The sequence below is a fragment of the Ammospiza caudacuta genome, chromosome 27, assembly GCF_027887145.1.
Source record: "Ammospiza caudacuta isolate bAmmCau1 chromosome 27, bAmmCau1.pri, whole genome shotgun sequence".
Taxonomy (NCBI): Eukaryota; Metazoa; Chordata; class Aves; order Passeriformes; family Passerellidae; genus Ammospiza; species Ammospiza caudacuta.
Window position 1 is genome coordinate 348,532 of NC_080619.1, and position 21,053 is coordinate 369,584.

The window sequence follows — 21,053 nt, forward strand, 5'->3', positions numbered from 1 at the left end:
AAAGTCCTAGGCCTAAGCCTAACAGTAACCCTAGGAAGGTAAATCAGCCGGGTATTAGGGTTCTTCCTAAGGGAAAAGCCATGAAAGCAGCCATGTTGTGGCACTTCTGCACTCCCTTTGGGATGCCTTTGGCAGATGAAGTAAGCCTGGAACTCAGGGCTTCCTGGTTAAAGAAATCCAAGCCCTAGGCTGAACCCTAACCCTAACCCTAGGCAGATAAATCAGCCTAGGTATAGGGATGGTGCCAAGGAAAAAGCTGTGAAAGCTGCCATGTTGTTGCACTTTTGTACTCCCCTTGGGATGCCTTGAACAGCTGCAGTGTGCCTGGAGCCCAGGGCTTCCTAGTTTTAAAAATCCTAGCCCTAGGCCTAAGCCTAACAGTAACCCTGGGAAGGGAAATCAGCCTGGTGTTAGGCTTCTTGCCAAGGAAAAAGCCGTGAAAGCAGCCATGTTGTGGCCCTTTTGCACTCCCTTTTGGATGACTTTCACAGGTCCAGTGTGCCTGGAACTCAGGGCTTCCTGATTTTAAAAATCCTAGCCCTAGACCGAACCCCAACCCTAAGACGAGAAAGGCAAATCAGCCAGGAATTAGGCATGTCCCCAAGGAAAAAGCTGTGGAGGCAGGCATGTTGTGCTACTTTTGCGCTCTTCTTGGCTAGTCCTTCGCAGCTGCTGTGTTCTTGGAACTCAGGGCTTTCTGGTTAATAGACCCTTACCCTAGGCGTAACTCAAACCTTAAGCCTAGGAAGGAAAATCAGCCTATGGTTCGGGATGGTCTCATGGAAATATCAGTGGTGGCAGCCAAGTTGCGTCACTTTTGCGCTCCCCTTGGGATGCCTTTCGCAGCTGCAGTGTGCCTGGAGCCCAGGGTTTCCTGGTTTTAAAAGTCCTAGGCCTAAGCCTAACAGTAACCCTAGGAAGGTAAATCAGCCGGGTATTAGGGTTCTTCCTAAGGGAAAAGCCGTGAAAGCAGCCATGTTGTGGCACTTCTGCACTCCCTTTGGGATGCCTTTGGCAGATGAAGTCAGCCTGGAACTCAGGGCTTCCTGGTTAAAGAAATCCAAGCCCTAGGCTGAACCCTAACCCTAACCCTAGGCAGATAAATCAGCCTAGGTATAGGGATGGTGCCAAGGAAAAAGCTGTGAAAGCTGCCATGTTGTTGCACTTTTGTACTCCCCTTGGGATGCCTTGAACAGCTGCAGTGTGCCTGGAGCCCAGGGCTTCCTAGTTTCAAAAATCCTAGCCCTAGGCCTAAGCCTAACAGTAACCCTGGGAAGGGAAATCAGCCTGGTGTTAGGCTTCTTGCCAAGGAAAAAGCCGTGAAAGCAGCCATGTTGTGGCACTTCTGCACTGCCTTTGGGATGCCTTTGGCAGATGAAGTAAGCCTGGAACTCAGGGCTTCCTGGTTAAAGAAATCCAAGCCCTAGGCTGAACCCTAACCCTAACCCTATGCAGATAAATCAGCCTAGGTATAGGGATGGTGCCATGGAAAAAGCTGTGAAAGCTGCCATGTTGTTGGACTTTTGTACTCCCCTTGGGATGCCTTGAACATCTGCAGTGTGCCTGGAGCCCAGGGCTTCCTAGTTTTAAAAATCCTAGCCCTAGGCCTAAGCCTAACAGTAACCCTGGGAAGGTAAATCAGCCTGGTGTTAGGCTTCTTGCCAAGGAAAAAGCCGTGAAAGCAGCCATGTTGTGGCACTTTTGCACTCCCTTTTGGATGCCTTTCACAGCTCCAGTGTGCCTGGAACTCAGGGCTTCCTGATTTTAAAAATCCTAGCCCTAGGCCGAACCCCAACCCTAAGACGAGAAAGGCAAATCAGCCAGGAATTAGGCATGTCCCCAAGGAAAAAGCTGTGGAGGCAGGCATGTTGTGGTACTTTTGCGCTCTTCTTGGCTAGTCCTTCGCAGCTGCTGTGTTCTTGGAACTCAGGGCTTTCTGGTTAATAGAGCCCTTACCCTAGGCGTAACTCAAACCTTAAGCCTAGGAAGGAAAATCAGCCTATGGTTCGGGATGGTCTCATGGAAATATCAGTGGTGGCAGCCAAGTTGCGTCACTTTTGCGCTCCCCTTGGGATGCCTTTCGCAGCTGCAGTGTGCCTGGAGCCCAGGGCTTCCTGGTTTTAAAAGTCCTAGGCCTAAGCCTAACAGTAACCCTGGGAAGGGAAATAAGTCTGGTGTTAGGCTTCTTGCCAAGGAAAAAGCCGTGAAAGCAGCCATGTTGTGGCACTTCTGCACTCCCTTTGGGATGCCTTTGGCAGATGAAGTAAGCCTGGAACTCAGGGCTTCCTGGTTCAAGAAATCCAAGCCCTAGGCTGAACCCTAACCCTAACCCTAGGCAGATAAATCAGCCTAGGTATAGGGATGGTGCCAAGGAAAAAGCTGTGAAAGCTGCCATGTTGTTGCACTTTTGTACTCCCCTTGGGATGCCTTGAACAGCTGCAGTGTGCCTGGAGCCCAGGGCTTCCTAGTTTTAAAAATCCTAGCCCTAGGCCTAAGCCTAACAGTAACCCTGGGAAGGCAAATCAGCCTGGTGTTAGGCTTCTTGCCAAGGAAAAAGCCGTGAAAGCAGCCATGTTGTGGCACTTTTGCACTCCCTTTTGGATGCCTTTCACAGCTCCAGTGTGCCTGGAACTCAGGGCTTCCTGATTTTAAAAATCCTAGCCCTAGGCCAAACCCCAACCCTAAGACGAGAAAGGCAAATCAGCCAGGAATTAGGCATGTCCCCAAGGAAAAAGCTGTGGAGGCAGGCATGTTGTGGTACTTTTGCGCTCTTCTTGGGTAGTCCTTCACAGCTGCTGTGTTCTTGGAACTCAGGGCTTTCTGGTTCATAGAACCCTTACCCTAGGCGTAACTCAAACCTTAAGCCTAGGAAGGAAAATCAGCCTATGGTTCGGGATGGTCTCATGGAAATATCAGTGGTGGCAGCCAAGTTGCGTCACTTTTGCGCTCCCCTTGGGATGCCTTTCGCAGCTGCAGTGTGCCTGGAGCCCAGGGCTTCCTGGTTTTAAAAGTCCTAGGCCTAAGCCTAACAGTAACCCTAGGAAGGTAAATCAGCTGGGTATTAGGGTTCTTCCTAAGGGAAAAGCCGTGAAAGCAGCCATGTTGTGGCACTTCTGCACTCCCTTTGGGATGCCTTTGGCAGATGAAGTCAGCCTGGAACTCAGGGCTTCCTGGTTAAAGAAATCCAAGCCCTAGGCTGAACCCTAACCCTAACCCTAGGCAGATAAATCAGCCTACGTATAGGGATGGTGCCAAGGAAAAAGCTGTGAAAGCTGCCATGTTGTTGCACTTTTGTACTCCCCTTGGGATGCCTTGAACAGCTGCAGTGTGCCTGGAGCTAAGGGCTTCCTAGTTTTAAAAATCCTAGCCCTAGGCCTAAGCCTAACAGTAACCCTGGGAAGGGAAATCAGCCTGGTGTTAGGCTTCTTGCCAAGGAAAAAGCCGTGAAAGCAGCCATGTTGTGGCACTTTTGCACTCCCTTTTGGATGCCTTTCACAGCTCCAGTGTGCCTGGAACTCAGGGCTTCCTGATTTTAAAAATCCTAGCCCTAGGCCGAACCCCAACCCTAAGACGAGAAAGGCAAATCAGCCAGGAATTAGGCATGTCCCCAAGGAAAAAGCTGTGGAGGCAGGCATGTTGTGGTACTTTTGCGCTCTTCTTGGCTAGTCCTTCGCAGCTGCTGTGTTCTTGGAACTCAGGGCTTTCTGGTTAATAGAGCCCTTACCCTAGGCGTAACTCAAACCTTAAGCCTAGGAAGGAAAATCAGCCTATGGTTCGGGATGGTCTCATGGAAATATCAGTGGTGGCAGCCAAGTTGCGTCACTTTTGCGCTCCCCTTGGGATGCCGTTCGCAGCTGCAGTGTGCCTGGAGCCCAGGGCTTCCTGGTTTTAAAAGTCCTAGGCCTAAGCCTAACAGTAACCCTAGGAAGGTAAATCAGCCGGGTATTAGGGTTCTTCCTAAGGGAAAAGCCGTGAAAGCAGCCATGTTGTGGCACTTCTGCACTCCCTTTGGGATGCCTTTGGCAGATGAAGTAAGCCTGGAACTCAGGGCTTCCTGGTTAAAGAAATCCAAGCCCTAGGCTGAACCCTAACCCTAACCCTAGGCAGATAAATCAGCCTAGGTATAGGGATGGTGCCAAGGAAAAAGCTGTGAAAGCTGCCATGTTGTTGCACTTTTGTACTCCCCTTGGGATGCCTTGAACAGCTGCAGTGTGCCTGGAGCTAAGGGCTTCCTAGTTTTAAAAATCCTAGCCCTAGGCCTAAGCCTAACAGTAACCCTGGGAAGGCAAATCAGCCTGGTGTTAGGCTTCTTGCCAAGGAAAAAGCCGTGAAAGCAGCCATGTTGTGGCACTTTTGCACTCCCTTTTGGATGACTTTCACAGCTGCAGTGTGCCTGGAACTCAGGGCTTCCTGGTTAAAGAAATCCAAGCCCTAGGCTGAACCCTAACCCTAACCCTAGGCAGATATATCAGCCTAGGTATAGGGATAGTGCCACGGAAAAAGCTGTGAAAGCTGCCATGTTGTTGCACTTTTGTACTCCCCTTGGGATGCCTTGAACAGCTGCAGTGTGCCTGGAGCCCAAGGCTTCCTTGTTTTAAAAATCCTAGCCCTAGGCCTAAGTCTAACAGTAACCCTGGGAAGGTAAATCAGCCTGGTGTTAGGCTTCTTGCCAAGGAAAAAGCCGTGAAAGCAGCCATGTTGTGGCACTTTTGCACTCCCTTTTGGATGCCTTTCACAGCTCCAGTGTGCCTGGAACTCAGGGCTTCCTGATTTTAAAAATCCTAGCCCTAGGCCGAACCCCAACCCTAAGACGAGAAAGGCAAATCAGCCAGGAATTAGGCATGTCCCCAAGGAAAAAGCTGTGGAGGCAGGCATGTTGTGGTACTTTTGCGCTCTTCTTGGCTAGTCCTTCGCAGCTGCTGTGTTCTTGGAACTCAGGGCTTTCTGGTTAATACAAGCCTTACCATAGGCGTAACTCAAACCTTAACCCTAGGAAGGAAAATCAGCCTATGGTTCGGGATGCTCTCATGGAAATATCAGTGGTGGCAGCCAAGTTGCGTCACTTTTGTGCTCCCCTTGGGATGCCTTTCGCAGCTGCAGTGTGCCTGGAGCCCAGGGCTTCCTGGTTTTAAAAGTCCTAGGCCTAAGCCTAACAGTAACCCTAGGAAGGTAAATCAGCCAGGTATTAGGGTTCTTCCTAAGGGAAAAGCCGTGAAAGCAGCCATGTTGTGGCACTTCTGCACTCCCTTTGGGATGCCTTTGGCAGATGAAGTAAGCCTGGAACTCAGGGCTTCCTGGTTAAAGAAATCCAAGCCCTAGGCTGAACCCTAACCCTAACCCTAGGCAGATAAATCAGCCTAGGTATAGGGATGGTGCCAAGGAAAAAGCTGTGAAAGCTGCCATGTTGTTGCACTTTTGTACTCCCCTTGGGATGCTTTGAACAGCTGCAGTGTGCCTGGAGCTAAGGGCTTCCTAGTTTTAAAAATCCTAGCCCTAGGCCTAAGCCTAACAGTAACCCTGGGAAGGTAAATCAGCCTGGTGTTAGGCTTCTTGCCAAGGAAAAAGCCGTGAAAGCAGCCATGTTGTGGCACTTTTGCACTCCCTTTTGGATGCCTTTCACAGCTCCAGTGTGCCTGGAACTCAGGGCTTCCTGATTATAAAAATCCTAGCCCTAGGCCGAACCCCAACCCTAAGACGAGAAAGGCAAATCAGCCAGGAATTAGGCATGTCCCCAAGGAAAAAGCTGTGGAGGCAGGCATGTTGTGGTACTTTTGCGCTCTTCTTGGCTAGTCCTTCGCAGCTGCTGTGTTCTTGGAACTCAGGGCTCTCTGGTAAATAGAGCCCTTACCCTAGGCGTAACTCAAACCTTAAGCCTAGGAAGGAAAATCAGCCTATGATTCGGGATGGTCTCATGGAAATATCAGTGGTGGCAGCCAAGTTGCGTCACTTTTGCGCTCCCCTTGGGATGCCTTTTGCAGCTGCAGTGTGCCTGGAGCCCAGGGCTTCCTGGTTTTAAAAGTCCTAGGCCTAAGCCTAACAGTAACCCTAGGAAGGTAAATCAGCCGGGTATTAGGGTTCTTCCTAAGGGAAAAGCCGTGAAAGCAGCCATGTTGTGGCACTTCTGCACTCCCTTTGGGATGCCTTTGGCAGATGAAGTCAGCCTGGAACTCAGGGCTTCCTGGTTAAAGAAATCCAAGCCCTAGGCTGAACCCTAACCCTAACCCTAGGCAGATAAATCAGCCTAGGTATAGGGATGGTGCCAAGGAAAAAGCTGTGAAAGCTGCCATGTTGTTGCACTTTTGTACTCCCCTTGGGATGCCTTGAACAGCTGCAGTGTGCCTGGAGCTAAGGGCTTCCTAGTTTTAAAAATCCTAGCCCTAGGCCTAAGCCTAACAGTAACCCTGGGAAGGTAAATCAGCCTGGTGTTAGGCTTCTTGCCAAGGAAAAAGCCGTGAAAGCAGCCATGTTGTGGCACTTTTGCACTCCCTTTTGGATGCCTTTCACAGCTCCAGTGTGCCTGGAACTCAGGGCTTCCTGATTTTAAAAATCCTAGCCCTAGGCCGAACCCCAACCCTAAGACGAGAAAGGCAAATCAGCCAGGAATTAGGCATGTCCCCAAGGAAAAAGCTGTGGAGGCAGGCATGTTGTGGTACTTTTGCGCTCTTCATGGCTAGTCCTTCGCAGCTGCTGTGTTCTTGGAACTCAGGGCTTTCTGGTTAATAGAATCCTTACCCTAGGCGTAACTCAAACTTTAAGCCTAGGAAGGAAAATCAGCCTATGGTTCGGGATGGTCTCATGGAAATATCAGTGGTGGCAGCCAAGTTGCGTCACTTTTGCGCTCCCCCTGGGATGCCTTTCGCAGCTGCAGTGTGCCTGGAGCCCAGGGCTTCCTGGTTTTAAAAGTCCTAGGCCTAAGCCTAACAGTAACCCTAGGAAAGTAAATCAGCCGGGTATTAGGGTTCTTCCTAAGGGAAAAGCCGTGAAAGCAGCCATGTTGTGGCACTTCTGCACTCCCTTTGGGATGCCTTTGGCAGATGAAGTAAGCCTGGAACTCAGGGCTTCCTGGTTAAAGAAATCCAAGCCCTAGGCTAAACCCTAACCCTAACCCTAGGCAGATAAATCAGCCTAGGTATAGGGATGGTGCCAAGGAAAAAGCTGTGAAAGCTGCCATGTTGTTGCACTTTTGTACTCCCCTTGGGATGCCTTGAACAGCTGCAGTGTGCCTGGAGCTAAGGGCTTCCTAGTTTTAAAAATCCTAGCCCTAGGCCTAAGCCTAACAGTAACCCTGGGAAGGTAAATCAGCCTGGTGTTAGGCTTCTTGCCAAGGAAAAAGCCGTGAAAGCAGCCATGTTGTGGCACTTTTGCACTCCCTTTTGGATGCCTTTCACAGCTCCAGTGTGCCTGGAACTCAGGGCTTCCTGATTTTAAAAATCCTAGCCCTAGGCCGAACCCCAACCCTAAGACGAGAAAGGCAAATCAGCCAGGAATTAGGCATGTCCCCAAGGAAAAAGCTGTGGAGGCAGGCATGTTGTGCTACTTTTGTGCTCTTCTTGGCTAGTTCTTCGCAGCTGCTGTGTTCTTGGAACTCAGGGCTTTCTGGTTAATAGAGCCCTTACCCTAGGCGTAACTCAAACCTTAAGCCTAGGAAGGAAAATCAGCCTATGGTTCAGGATGGTCTCATGGAAATATCAGTGGTGGCAGCCAAGTTGCGTCACTTTTGCGCTCCCCTTGGGATGCCTTTCGCAGCTGCAGTGTGCCTGGAGCCCAGGGCTTCCTGGTTTTAAAAGTCCTAGGCCTAAGCCTAACAGTAACCCTAGGAAGGTAAATCAGCCGGGTATTAGGGTTCTTCCTAAGGGAAAAGCCGTGAAAGCAGCCATGTTGTGGCACTTCTGCACTCCCTTTGGGATGCCTTTGGCAGATGAAGTAAGCCTGGAACTCAGGGCTTCCTGGTTAAAGAAATCCAAGCCCTAGGCTGAACCCTAACCCTAACCCTAGGCAGATAAATCAGCCTAGGTATAGGGATGGTGCCAAGGAAAAAGCTGTGAAAGCTGCCATGTTGTTGCACTTTTGTACTCCCCTTGGGATGCCTTGAACAGCTGCAGTGTGCCTGGAGCTAAGGGCTTCCTAGTTTTAAAAATCCTAGCCCTAGGCCTAAGCCTAACAGTAACCCTGGGAAGGTAAATCAGCCTGGTGTTAGGCTTCTTGCCAAGGAAAAAGGCGTGAAAGCAGCCATGTTGTGGCACTTTTGCACTCCCTTTTGGATGCCTTTCACAGCTCCAGTGTGCCTGGAACTCAGGGCTTCCTGATTTTAAAAATCCTAGCCCTAGGCCGAACCCCAACCCTAAGACGAGAAAGGCAAATCAGCCAGGAATTAGGCATGTCCCCAAGGAAAAAGCTGTGGAGGCAGGCATGTTGTGGTACTTTTGCGCTCTTCTTGGCTAGTCCTTCGCAGCTGCTGTGTTCTTGGAACTCAGGGCTTTCTGGTTAATAGAGCCCTTACCCTAGGCGTAACTCAAACCTTAAGCCTAGGAAGGAAAATCAGGCTATGGTTCGGGATGGTCTCATGGAAATATCAGTGGTGGCAGCCAAGTTGCGTCACTTTTGCGCTCCCCTTGGGATGCCTTTCGCAGCTGCAGTGTGCCTGGAGCCCAGGGCTTCCTGGTTTTAAAAGTCCTAGGCCTAAGCCTAACAGTAACCCTAGGAAGGTAAATCAGCCGGGTATTAGGGTTCTTCCTAAGGGAAAAGCCGTGAAAGCAGCCATGTTGTGGCACTTCTGCACTCCCTTTGGGATGCCTTTGGCAGATGAAGTAAGCCTGGAACTCAGGGCTTCCTGGTTAAAGAAATCCAAGCCCTAGGCTGAACCCTAACCCTAACCCTAGGCAGATAAATCAGCCTAGTTATAGGGATGGTGCCAAGGAAAAAGCTGTGAAAGCTGCCATGTTGTTGCACTTTTGTACTCCCCTTGGGATGCCTTGAACAGCTGCAGTGTGCCTGGAGCTAAGGGCTTCCTAGTTTTAAAAATCCTAGCCCTAGGCCTAAGCCTAACAGTAACCCTGGGAAGGTAAATCAGCCTGGTGTTAGGCTTCTTGCCAAGGAAAAGCCGTGAAAGCAGCCATGTTGTGGCACTTTTGCACTCCCTTTTGGATGCCTTTCACAGCTCCAGTGTGCCTGGAACTCAGGGCTTCCTGATTTTAAAAATCCTAGCCCTAGGCCGAACCCCAACCCTAAGACGAGAAAGGCAAATCAGCCAGGAATTAGGCATGTCCCCAAGGAAAAAGCTGTGGAGGCAGGCATGTTGTGGTACTTTTGCGCTCTTCTTGGCTAGTCCTTCGCAGCTGCTGTGTTCTTGGAACTCAGGGCTTTCTGGTTAATAGACCCTTACCCTAGGCGTAACTCAAACCTTAAGCCTAGGAAGGAAAATCAGCCTATGGTTCGGGATGCTCTCATGGAAATATCAGTGGTGGCAGCCAAGTTGCGTCACTTTTGCGCTCCCCTTGGGATGCCTTTCGCAGCTGCAGTGTGCCTGGAGCCCAGGGCTTCCTGGTTTTAAAAGTCCTAGGCCTAAGCCTAACAGTAACCCTAGGAAGGTAAATCAGCCGGGTATTAGGGTTCTTCCTAAGGGAAAAGCCGTGAAAGCAGCCATGTTGTGGCACTTCTGCACTCCCTTTGGGATGCCTTTGGCAGATGAAGTCAGCCTGGAACTCAGGGCTTCCTGGTTAAAGAAATCCAAGCCCTAGGCTGAACCCTAACCCTAACCCTAGGCAGATAAATCAGCCTAGGTATAGGGATGGTGCCAAGGAAAAAGCTGTGAAAGCTGCCATGTTGTTGCACTTTTGTACTCCCCTTGGGATGCCTTGAACAGCTGCAGTGTGCCGGGAGCCCAGGGCTTCCTAGTTTTAAAAATCCTAGCCCTAGGCCTAAGCCTAACAGTAACCCTGGGAAGGGAAATCAGCCTGGTGTTAGGCTTCTTGCCAAGGAAAAAGCTGTGAAAGCAGCCATGTTGTGGCACTTTTGCACTCCCTTTTGGATGCCTTTCACAGCTCCAGTGTGCCTGAAACTCAGGGCTTCCTGATTTTAAAAATCCTAGCCCTAGGCCGAACCCCAACCCTAAGACGAGAAAGGCAAATCAGCCAGGAATTAGGCATGTCCCCAAGGAAAAAGCTGTGGAGGCAGGCATGTTGTGGTACTTTTGCGCTCTTCTTGGCTAGTCCTTCGCAGCTGCTGTGTTCTTGGAACTCAGGGCTTTCTGGTTAATAGAGCCCTTACCCTAGGCGTAACTCAAACCTTAAGCCTAGGAAGGAAAATCAGCCTATGGTTCGGGATGCTCTCATGGAAATATCAGTGGTGGCAGCCAAGTTGCGTCACTTTTGCGCTCCCCTTGGGATGCCTTTCGCAGCTGCAGTGTGCCTGGAGCCCAGGGCTTCCTGGTTTTAAAAGTCCTAGGCCTAAGCCTAACAGTAACCCTAGGAAGGTAAATCAGCCGGGTATTAGGGTTCTTCCTAAGGGAAAAGCCATGAAAGCAGCCATGTTGTGGCACTTCTGCACTCCCTTTGGGATGCCTTTGGCAGATGAAGTAAGCCTGGAACTCAGGGCTTCCTGGTTAAAGAAATCCAAGCCCTAGGCTGAACCCTAACCCTAACCCTAGGCAGATAAATCAGCCTAGGTATAGGGATGGTGCCAAGGAAAAAGCTGTGAAAGCTGCCATGTTGTTGCACTTTTGTACTCCCCTTGGGATGCCTTGAACAGCTGCAGTGTGCCTGGAGCCCAGGGCTTCCTAGTTTTAAAAATCCTAGCCCTAGGCCTAAGCCTAACAGTAACCCTGGGAAGGGAAATCAGCCTGGTGTTAGGCTTCTTGCCAAGGAAAAAGCCGTGAAAGCAGCCATGTTGTGGCCCTTTTGCACTCCCTTTTGGATGACTTTCACAGCTCCAGTGTGCCTGGAACTCAGGGCTTCCTGATTTTAAAAATCCTAGCCCTAGACCGAACCCCAACCCTAAGACGAGAAAGGCAAATCAGCCAGGAATTAGGCATGTCCCCAAGGAAAAAGCTGTGGAGGCAGGCATGTTGTGCTACTTTTGCGCTCTTCTTGGCTAGTCCTTCGCAGCTGCTGTGTTCTTGGAACTCAGGGCTTTCTGGTTAATAGACCCTTACCCTAGGCGTAACTCAAACCTTAAGCCTAGGAAGGAAAATCAGCCTATGGTTCGGGATGGTCTCATGGAAATATCAGTGGTGGCAGCCAAGTTGCGTCACTTTTGCGCTCCCCTTGGGATGCCTTTCGCAGCTGCAGTGTGCCTGGAGCCCAGGGTTTCCTGGTTTTAAAAGTCCTAGGCCTAAGCCTAACAGTAACCCTAGGAAGGTAAATCAGCCGGGTATTAGGGTTCTTCCTAAGGGAAAAGCCGTGAAAGCAGCCATGTTGTGGCACTTCTGCACTCCCTTTGGGATGCCTTTGGCAGATGAAGTCAGCCTGGAACTCAGGGCTTCCTGGTTAAAGAAATCCAAGCCCTAGGCTGAACCCTAACCCTAACCCTAGGCAGATAAATCAGCCTAGGTATAGGGATGGTGCCAAGGAAAAAGCTGTGAAAGCTGCCATGTTGTTGCACTTTTGTACTCCCCTTGGGATGCCTTGAACAGCTGCAGTGTGCCTGGAGCCCAGGGCTTCCTAGTTTCAAAAATCCTAGCCCTAGGCCTAAGCCTAACAGTAACCCTGGGAAGGGAAATCAGCCTGGTGTTAGGCTTCTTGCCAAGGAAAAAGCCGTGAAAGCAGCCATGTTGTGGCACTTCTGCACTGCCTTTGGGATGCCTTTGGCAGATGAAGTAAGCCTGGAACTCAGGGCTTCCTGGTTAAAGAAATCCAAGCCCTAGGCTGAACCCTAACCCTAACCCTATGCAGATAAATCAGCCTAGGTATAGGGATGGTGCCATGGAAAAAGCTGTGAAAGCTGCCATGTTGTTGGACTTTTGTACTCCCCTTGGGATGCCTTGAACATCTGCAGTGTGCCTGGAGCCCAGGGCTTCCTAGTTTTAAAAATCCTAGCCCTAGGCCTAAGCCTAACAGTAACCCTGGGAAGGTAAATCAGCCTGGTGTTAGGCTTCTTGCCAAGGAAAAAGCCGTGAAAGCAGCCATGTTGTGGCACTTTTGCACTCCCTTTTGGATGCCTTTCACAGCTCCAGTGTGCCTGGAACTCAGGGCTTCCTGATTTTAAAAATCCTAGCCCTAGGCCGAACCCCAACCCTAAGACGAGAAAGGCAAATCAGCCAGGAATTAGGCATGTCCCCAAGGAAAGAGCTGTGGAGGCAGGCATGTTGTGGTACTTTTGCGCTCTTCTTGGCTAGTCCTTCGCAGCTGCTGTGTTCTTGGAACTCAGGGCTTTCTGGTTAATAGAGCCCTTACCCTAGGCGTAACTCAAACCTTAAGCCTAGGAAGGAAAATCAGCCTATGGTTCGGGATGGTCTCATGGAAATATCAGTGGTGGCAGCCAAGTTGCGTCACTTTTGCGCTCCCCTTGGGATGCCTTTCGCAGCTGCAGTGTGCCTGGAGCCCAGGGCTTCCTGGTTTTAAAAGTCCTAGGCCTAAGCCTAACAGTAACCCTGGGAAGGGAAATAAGTCTGGTGTTAGGCTTCTTGCCAAGGAAATAGCCGTGAAAGCAGCCATGTTGTGGCACTTCTGCACTCCCTTTGGGATGCCTTTGGCAGATGAAGTAAGCCTGGAACTCAGGGCTTCCTGGTTAAAGAAATCCAAGCCCTAGGCTGAACCCTAACCCTAACCCTAGGCAGATAAATCAGCCTAGGTATAGGGATGGTGCCAAGGAAAAAGCTGTGAAAGCTGCCATGTTGTTGCACTTTTGTACTCCCCTTGGGATGCCTTGAACAGCTGCAGTGTGCCTGGAGCCCAGGGCTTCCTAGTTTTAAAAATCCTAGCCCTAGGCCTAAGCCTAACAGTAACCCTGGGAAGGCAAATCAGCCTGGTGTTAGGCTTCTTGCCAAGGAAAAAGCCGTGAAAGCAGCCATGTTGTGGCACTTTTGCACTCCCTTTTGGATGCCTTTCACAGCTCCAGTGTGCCTGGAACTCAGGGCTTCCTGATTTTAAAAATCCTAGCCCTAGGCCAAACCCCAACCCTAAGACGAGAAAGGCAAATCAGCCAGGAATTAGGCATGTCCCCAAGGAAAAAGCTGTGGAGGCAGGCATGTTGTGGTACTTTTGCGCTCTTCTTGGGTAGTCCTTCACAGCTGCTGTGTTCTTGGAACTCAGGGCTTTCTGGTTCATAGAACCCTTACCCTAGGCGTAACTCAAACCTTAAGCCTAGGAAGGAAAATCAGCCTATGGTTCGGGATGGTCTCATGGAAATATCAGTGGTGGCAGCCAAGTTGCGTCACTTTTGCGCTCCCCTTGGGATGCCTTTCGCAGCTGCAGTGTGCCTGGAGCCCAGGGCTTCCTGGTTTTAAAAGTCCTAGGCCTAAGCCTAACAGTAACCCTAGGAAGGTAAATCAGCTGGGTATTAGGGTTCTTCCTAAGGGAAAAGCCGTGAAAGCAGCCATGTTGTGGCACTTCTGCACTCCCTTTGGGATGCCTTTGGCAGATGAAGTAAGCCTGGAACTCAGGGCTTCCTGGTTAAAGAAATCCAAGCCCTAGGCTGAACCCTAACCCTAACCCTAGGCAGATAAATCAGCCTAGGTATAGGGATGGTGCCAAGGAAAAAGCTGTGAAAGCTGCCATGTTGTTGCACTTTTGTACTCCCCTTGGGATGCCTTGAACAGCTGCAGTGTGCCTGGAGCTAAGGGCTTCCTAGTTTTAAAAATCCTAGCCCTAGGCCTAAGCCTAACAGTAACCCTGGGAAGGGAAATCAGCCTGGTGTTAGGCTTCTTGCCAAGGAAAAAGCCGTGAAAGCAGCCATGTTGTGGCACTTTTGCACTCCCTTTTGGATGCCTTTCACAGCTCCAGTGTGCCTGGAACTCAGGGCTTCCTGATTTTAAAAATCCTAGCCCTAGGCCGAACCCCAACACTAAGACGAGAAAGGCAAATCAGCCAGGAATTAGGCATGTCCCCAAGGAAAAAGCTGTGGAGGCAGGCATGTTGTGGTACTTTTGCGCTCTTCTTGGCTAGTCCTTCGCAGCTGCTGTGTTCTTGGAACTCAGGGCTTTCTGGTTAATAGAGCCCTTACCCTAGGGGTAACTCAAACCTTAAGCCTAGGAAGGAAAATCAGCCTATGGTTCGGGGTGGTCTCATGGAAATATCAGTGGTGGCAGCCAAGTTGCGTCACTTTTGCGCTCCCCTTGGGATGCCGTTCGCAGCTGCAGTGTGCCTGGAGCCCAGGGCTTCCTGGTTTTAAAAGTCCTAGGCCTAAGCCTAACAGTAACCCTAGGAAGGTAAATCAGCCGGGTATTAGGGTTCTTCCTAAGGGAAAAGCCGTGAAAGCAGCCATGTTGTGGCACTTCTGCACTCCCTTTGGGATGCCTTTGGCAGATGAAGTAAGCCTGGAACTCAGGGCTTCCTGGTTAAAGAAATCCAAGCCCTAGGCTGAACCCTAACCCTAACCCTAGGCAGATAAATCAGCCTAGGTATAGGGATGGTGCCAAGGAAAAAGCTGTGAAAGCTGCCATGTTGTTGCACTTTTGTACTCCCCTTGGGATGCCTTGAACAGCTGCAGTGTGCCTGGAGCTAAGGGCTTCCTAGTTTTAAAAATCCTAGCCCTAGGCCTAAGCCTAACAGTAACCCTGGGAAGGGAAATCAGCCTGGTGTTAGGCTTCTTGCCAAGGAAAAAGCCGTGAAAGCAGCCATGTTGTGGCACTTTTGCACTCCCTTTTGGATGACTTTCACAGCTGCAGTGTGCCTGGAACTCAGGGCTTCCTGGTTAAAGAAATCCAAGCCCTAGGCTGAACCCTAACCCTAACCCTAGGCAGATATATCAGCCTAGGTATAGGGATAGTGCCACGGAAAAAGCTGTGAAAGCTGCCATGTTGTTGCACTTTTGTACTCCCCTTGGGATGCCTTGAACAGCTGCAGTGTGCCTGGAGCCCAAGGCTTCCTTGTTTTAAAAATCCTAGCCCTAGGCCTAAGTCTAACAGTAACCCTGGGAAGGTAAATCAGCCTGGTGTTAGGCTTCTTGCCAAGGAAAAAGCCGTGAAAGCAGCCATGTTGTGGCACTTTTGCACTCCCTTTTGGATGCCTTTCACAGCTCCAGTGTGCCTGGAACTCAGGGCTTCCTGATTTTAAAAATCCTAGCCCTAGGCCGAACCCCAACACTAAGACGAGAAAGGCAAATCAGCCAGGAATTAGGCATGTCCCCAAGGAAAAAGCTGTGGAGGCAGGCATGTTGTGGTACTTTTGCGCTCTTCTTGGCTAGTCCTTCGCAGCTGCTGTGTTCTTGGAACTCAGGGCTTTCTGGTTAATACAAGCCTTACCATAGGCGTAACTCAAACCTTAACCCTAGGAAGGAAAATCAGCCTATGGTTCGGGATGCTCTCATGGAAATATCAGTGGTGGCAGCCAAGTTGCGTCACTTTTGTGCTCCCCTTGGGATGCCTTTCGCAGCTGCAGTGTGCCTGGAGCCCAGGGCTTCCTGGTTTTAAAAGTCCTAGGCCTAAGCCTAACAGTAACCCTAGGAAGGTAAATCAGCCGGGTATTAGGGTTCTTCCTAAGGGAAAAGCCGTGAAAGCAGCCATGTTGTGGCACTTCTGCACTCCCTTTGGGATGCCTTTGGCAGATGAAGTAAGCCTGGAACTCAGGACTTCCTGGTTAAAGACATCCAAGCCCTAGGCTGAACCCTAACCCTAACCCTAGGCAGATAAATCAGCCTAGGTATAGGGATGGTGCCAAGGAAAAAGCTGTGAAAGCTGCCATGTTGTTGCACTTTTGTGCTCCCCTTGGGATGCTTTGAACAGCTGCAGTGTGCCTGGAGCTAAGGGCTTCCTAGTTTCAAAAATTCTAGCCCTAGGCCTAAGCCTAACAGTAACCCTGGGAAGGGAAATCAGCCTGGTGTTAGGCTTCTTGCCAAGGAAAAAGCCGTGAAAGCAGCCATGTTGTGGCACTTCTGCACTGCCTTTGGGATGCCTTTGGCAGATGAAGTAAGCCTGGAACTCAGGGCTTCCTGGTTAAAGAAATCCAAGCCCTAGGCTGAACCCTAACCCTAACCCTAGGCAGATAAATCAGCCTAGGTATAGGGATGGTGCCATGGAAAAAGCTGTGAAAGCTTCCATGTTGTTGGACTTTTGTACTCCCCTTGGGATGCCTTGAACAGCTGCAGTGTGCCTGGAGCTAAGTGCTTCCTAGTTTTAAAAATCCTAGCCCTAGGCCTAAGCCTAACAGTAACCCTGGGAAGGTAAATCAGCCTGGTGTTAGGCTTCTTGCCAAGGAAAAAGCCGTGAAAGCAGCCATGTTGTGGCACTTTTGCACTCCCTTTTGGATGCCTTTCACAGCTCCAGTGTGCCTGGAACTCAGGGCTTCCTGATTTTAAAAATCCTAGCCCTAGGCCGAACCCCAACCCTAAGACGAGAAAGGCAAATCAGCCAGGAATTAGGCATGTCCCCAAGGAAAAAGCTGTGGAGGCAGGCATGTTGTGGTACTTTTGCGCTCTTCTTGGCTAGTTCTTCGCAGCTGCTGTGTTCTTGGAACTCAGGGCTTTCTGGTTAATAGAGCCCTTACCCTAGGCGTAACTCAAACCTTAAGCCTAGGAAGGAAAATCAGGCTATGGTTCGGGATGGTCTCATGGAAATATCAGTGGTGGCAGCCAAGTTGCGTCACTTTTGCGCTCCCCTTGGGATGCCTTTCGCAGCTGCAGTGTGCCTGGAGCCCAGGGCTTCCTGGTTTTAAAAGTCCTAGGCCTAAGCCTAACAGTAACCCTAGGAAGGTAAATCAGCCAGGTATTAGGGTTCTTCCTAAGGGAAAAGCCGTGAAAGCAGCCATGTTGTGGCACTTCTGCACTCCCTTTGGGATGCCTTTGGCAGATGAAGTAAGCCTGGAACTCAGGGCTTCCTGGTTAAAGAAATCCAAGCCCTAGGCTGAACCCTAACCCTAACCCTAGGCAGATAAATCAGCCTAGGTATAGGGATGGTGCCAAGGAAAAAGCTGTGAAAGCTGCCATGTTGTTGCACTTTTGTACTCCCCTTGGGATGCTTTGAACAGCTGCAGTGTGCCTGGAGCTAAGGGCTTCCTAGTTTTAAAAATCCTAGCCCTAGGCCTAAGCCTAACAGTAACCCTGGGAAGGTAAATCAGCCTGGTGTTAGGCTTCTTGCCAAGGAAAAAGCCGTGAAAGCAGCCATGTTGTGGCACTTTTGCACTCCCTTTTGGATGCCTTTCACAGCTCCAGTGTGCCTGGAACTCAGGGCTTCCTGATTATAAAAATCCTAGCCCTAGGCCGAACCCCAACCCTAAGACGAGAAAGGCAAATCAGCCAGGAATTAGGCATGTCCCCAAGGAAAAAGCTGTGCAGGCAGGCATGTTGTGGTACTTTTGCGCTCTTCTTGGCTAGTCCTTCGCAGCTGCTGTGTTCTTGGAACTCAGGGCTCTCTGGTAAATAGAGCCCTTACCCTAGGCGTAACTCAAACCTTAAGCCTAGGAAGGAAAATCAGCCTATGGTTCGGGATGGTCTCATGGAAATATCAGTGGTGGCAGCCAAGTTGCGTCACTTTTGCGCTCCCCTTGGGATGCCTTTCGCAGCTGCAGTGTGCCTGGAGCCCAGGGCTTCCTGGTTTTAAAAGTCCTAGGCCTAAGCCTAACAGTAACCCTAGGAAGGTAAATCAGCCGGGTATTAGGGTTCTTCCTAAGGGAAAAGCCGTGAAAGCAGCCATGTTGTGGCACTTCTGCACTCCCTTTGGGATGCCTTTGGCAGATGAAGTCAGCCTGGAACTCAGGGCTTCCTGGTTAAAGAAATCCAAGCCCTAGGCTGAACCCTAACCCTAACCCTAGGCAGATAAATCAGACTAGGTATAGGGATGGTGCCAAAAAACAAGCTGTGAAAGCTGCCATGTTGTTGCACTTTTGTACTCCCCTTGGGATGCCTTGAACAGCTGCAGTGTGCCTGGAGCTAAGGGCTTCCTAGTTTTAAAAATCCTAGCCCTAGGCCTAAGCCTAACAGTAACCCTGGGAAGGGAAATCAGCCTGGTGTTAGGCTTCTTGCCAAGGAAAAAGCCGTGAAAGCAGCCATGTTGTGGCACTTCTGCACTCCCTTTGGGATGCCTTTGGCAGATGAAGTAAGCCTGGAGCCCAGGGCTTCCTGGTTAAAGAATTCCAAGCCCTAGGGTCAACCATAACCCTAACCGTAGGCAGATAAATCAGCCTAGGTATAGGGATGGTGCCAAGGAAAAAGCTGTGAAAGCTGCCATGTTGTTGCACTTTTGTACTCCCCTTGGGATGCCTTGAACAGCTGCAGTGTGCCTGGAGCCCAGGGCTTCCTAGTTTTAAAAATCCTAGCCCTAGGCCTAAGCCTAACAGTAACCCTGGGAAGGGAAATCAGCCTGGTGTTAGACTTCTTGCCAAGGAAAAAGCCGTGAAAGCAGCCATGTTGTGGCACTTCTGCACTCCCTTTGGGATGCCTTTGGCAGATGAAGTAAGCCTGGAGCCCAGGGCTTCCTGGTTAAAGAATTCCAAGCCCTAGGGTCAACCATAACCCTAACCGTAGGCAGATAAATCAGCCTAGGTATAGGGATGGTGCCAAGGAAAAAGCTGTGAAAGCTGCCATGTTGTTGCACTTTTGTACTCCCCTTGGGATGCCTTGAACAGCTGCAGTGTGCCTGGAGCCCAGGGCTTCCTAGTTTTAAAAATCCTAGCCCTAGGCCTAAGCCTAACAGTAACCCTGGGAAGGGAAATCAGCCTGGTGTTAGACTTCTTGCCAAGGAAAAAGCCGTGAAAGCAGCCATGTTGTGGCACTTCTGCACTCCCTTTGGGATGCCTTTGGCAGATGAAGTAAGCCTGGAGCCCAGGGCTTCCTGGTTAAAGAATTCCAAGCCCTAGGCTGAACCCTAACCCTAACCCTAGGCAGATAAATCAGCCTAGGTATAGGGATGGTGCCAAGGAAAAAGCTGTGAAAGCTGCCATGTTGTTGCACTTTTGTACTCCCCTTGGGATGCCTTGAACAGCTGCAGTGTGCCTGGAGCCCAGGGCTTCCTAGTTTTAAAAATCCTAGCCCTAGGCCTAAGCCTAACAGTAACCCTGGGAAGGCAAATCAGCCTGGTGTTAGGCTTCTTGCCAAGGAAAAAGCCGTGAAAGCAGCCATGTTGTGGCACTTTTGCACTCCCTTTTGGATGCCTTTCACAGCTCCAGTGTGCCTGGAACTCAGGGCTTCCTGATTTTAAAAATCCTAGCCCTAGGCCGAACCCCAACCCTAAGACGAGAAAGGCAAATCAGCCAGGAATTAGGCATGTCCCCAAGGAAAAAGCTGTGGAGGCAGGCATGTTGTGCTACTTTTGCGCTCTTCTTGGCTAGTCCTTCACAGCTGCTGTGTTCTTGGAACTCAGGGCTTTCTGGTTAATAGAACGCTTACCCTAGGCGTAACTCAAACCTTAAGCCTAGGAAGGAAAATCAGCCTATGGTTCGGGATGCTCCCATGGAAATATCAGTGCTGGCAGCCAAGTTGCGTCACTTTTGCGCTCCCCTTGGGATGCCTTTCGCAGCTGCAGTGTGCCTGGAGCCCAGGGCTTCCTGGTTTTAAAAGTCCTAGGCCTAAGCCTAACAGTAACCCTAGGAAGGTAAATCAGCCGGGTATTAGGGTTCTTCCTAAGGGAAAAGCCGTGAAAGCAGCCATGTTGTGGCACTTCTGCACTCCCTTTGGGATGCCTTTGGCAGATGAAGTAAGCCTGGAACTCAGGGCTTCCTGGTTAAAGAAATCCAAGCCCTAGGCTGAACCCTAACCCTAACCCTAGGCAGATAAATCAGCCTACGTATAGGGATGGTGCCAAGGAAAAAGCTGTGAAAGCTGCCATGTTGTTGCACTTTTGTACTCCCCTTGGGATGCCTTGAACAGCTGCAGTTTGCCTGGAGCCCAGGGCTTCCTAGTTTTAAAAATCCTAGCCCTAGGCCTAAGCCTAACAGTAACCCTGGGAAGGTAAATCAGCCGGGTATTAGGGTTCTTCCTAAGGGATAAGCCGTGAAAGCAGCCATGTTTTGGCACTTCTGCACTCCCTTTGGGATGCCTTTGGCAGATGAAGTAAGCCTGGAACTCAGGGCTTCCTGGTTAAAGAAATCCAAGCCCTAGGCTGAAGCCTAACCCTAACCCTAGGCAGATAAATCAGCCTAGGTATAGGGATGGTGCCAAGGAAAAAGCTGTGAAAGCTGCCATGTTGTTGCACTTTTGTACTCCCCTTGGGATGCCTTGAACAGCTGCAGTGTGCCTGGAGCCCAGGGCTTCCTAGTTTTAAAAATCCTAGCCCTAGGCCTAAGCCTAACAGTAACCCTGGGAAGGTAAATCAGCCTGGTGTTAGGCTTCTTGCCAAGGAAAAAGCCGTGAAAGCAGCCATGTTGTGGCACTTTTGCACTCCCTTTTGGATGCCTTTCACAGCTCCAGTGTGCCTGGAACTCAGGGCTTCCTGATTTTAAAAATCCTAGCCCTAGGCCGAACCCCAACCCTAAGACGAGAAAGGCAAATCAGCCAGGATTTAGGCATGTCCCAAAGGAAAAAGCTGTGGAGGCAGGCATGTTGTGGTACTTTTGCGCTCTTCTTGGCTAGTTCTTCGCAGCTGCTGTCTTCTTGGAACTCAGGGCTTTCTGGTTAATAGAGCCCTTACCCTAGGCGTAACTCAAACCTTAAGCCTAGGAAGGAAAATCAGCCTATGGTTCGGGATGGTCTCATGGAAATATCAGTGGTGGCAGCCAAGTTGCGTCACTTTTGCGCTCCCCTTGGGATGCCTTTCGCAGCTGCAGTGTGCCTGGAGCCCAGGGCTTCCTGGTTTTAAAAGTCCTAGGCCTAAGCCTAACAGTAACCCTAGGAAGGTAAATCAGCCGGGTATTAGGGGTCTTCCTAAGGGAAAAGCCGTGAAAGCAGCCATGTTGTGGCACTTCTGCACTCCCTTTGGGATGCCTTTGGCAGATGAAGTAAGCCTGGAACTCAGGGCTTCCTGGTTAAAG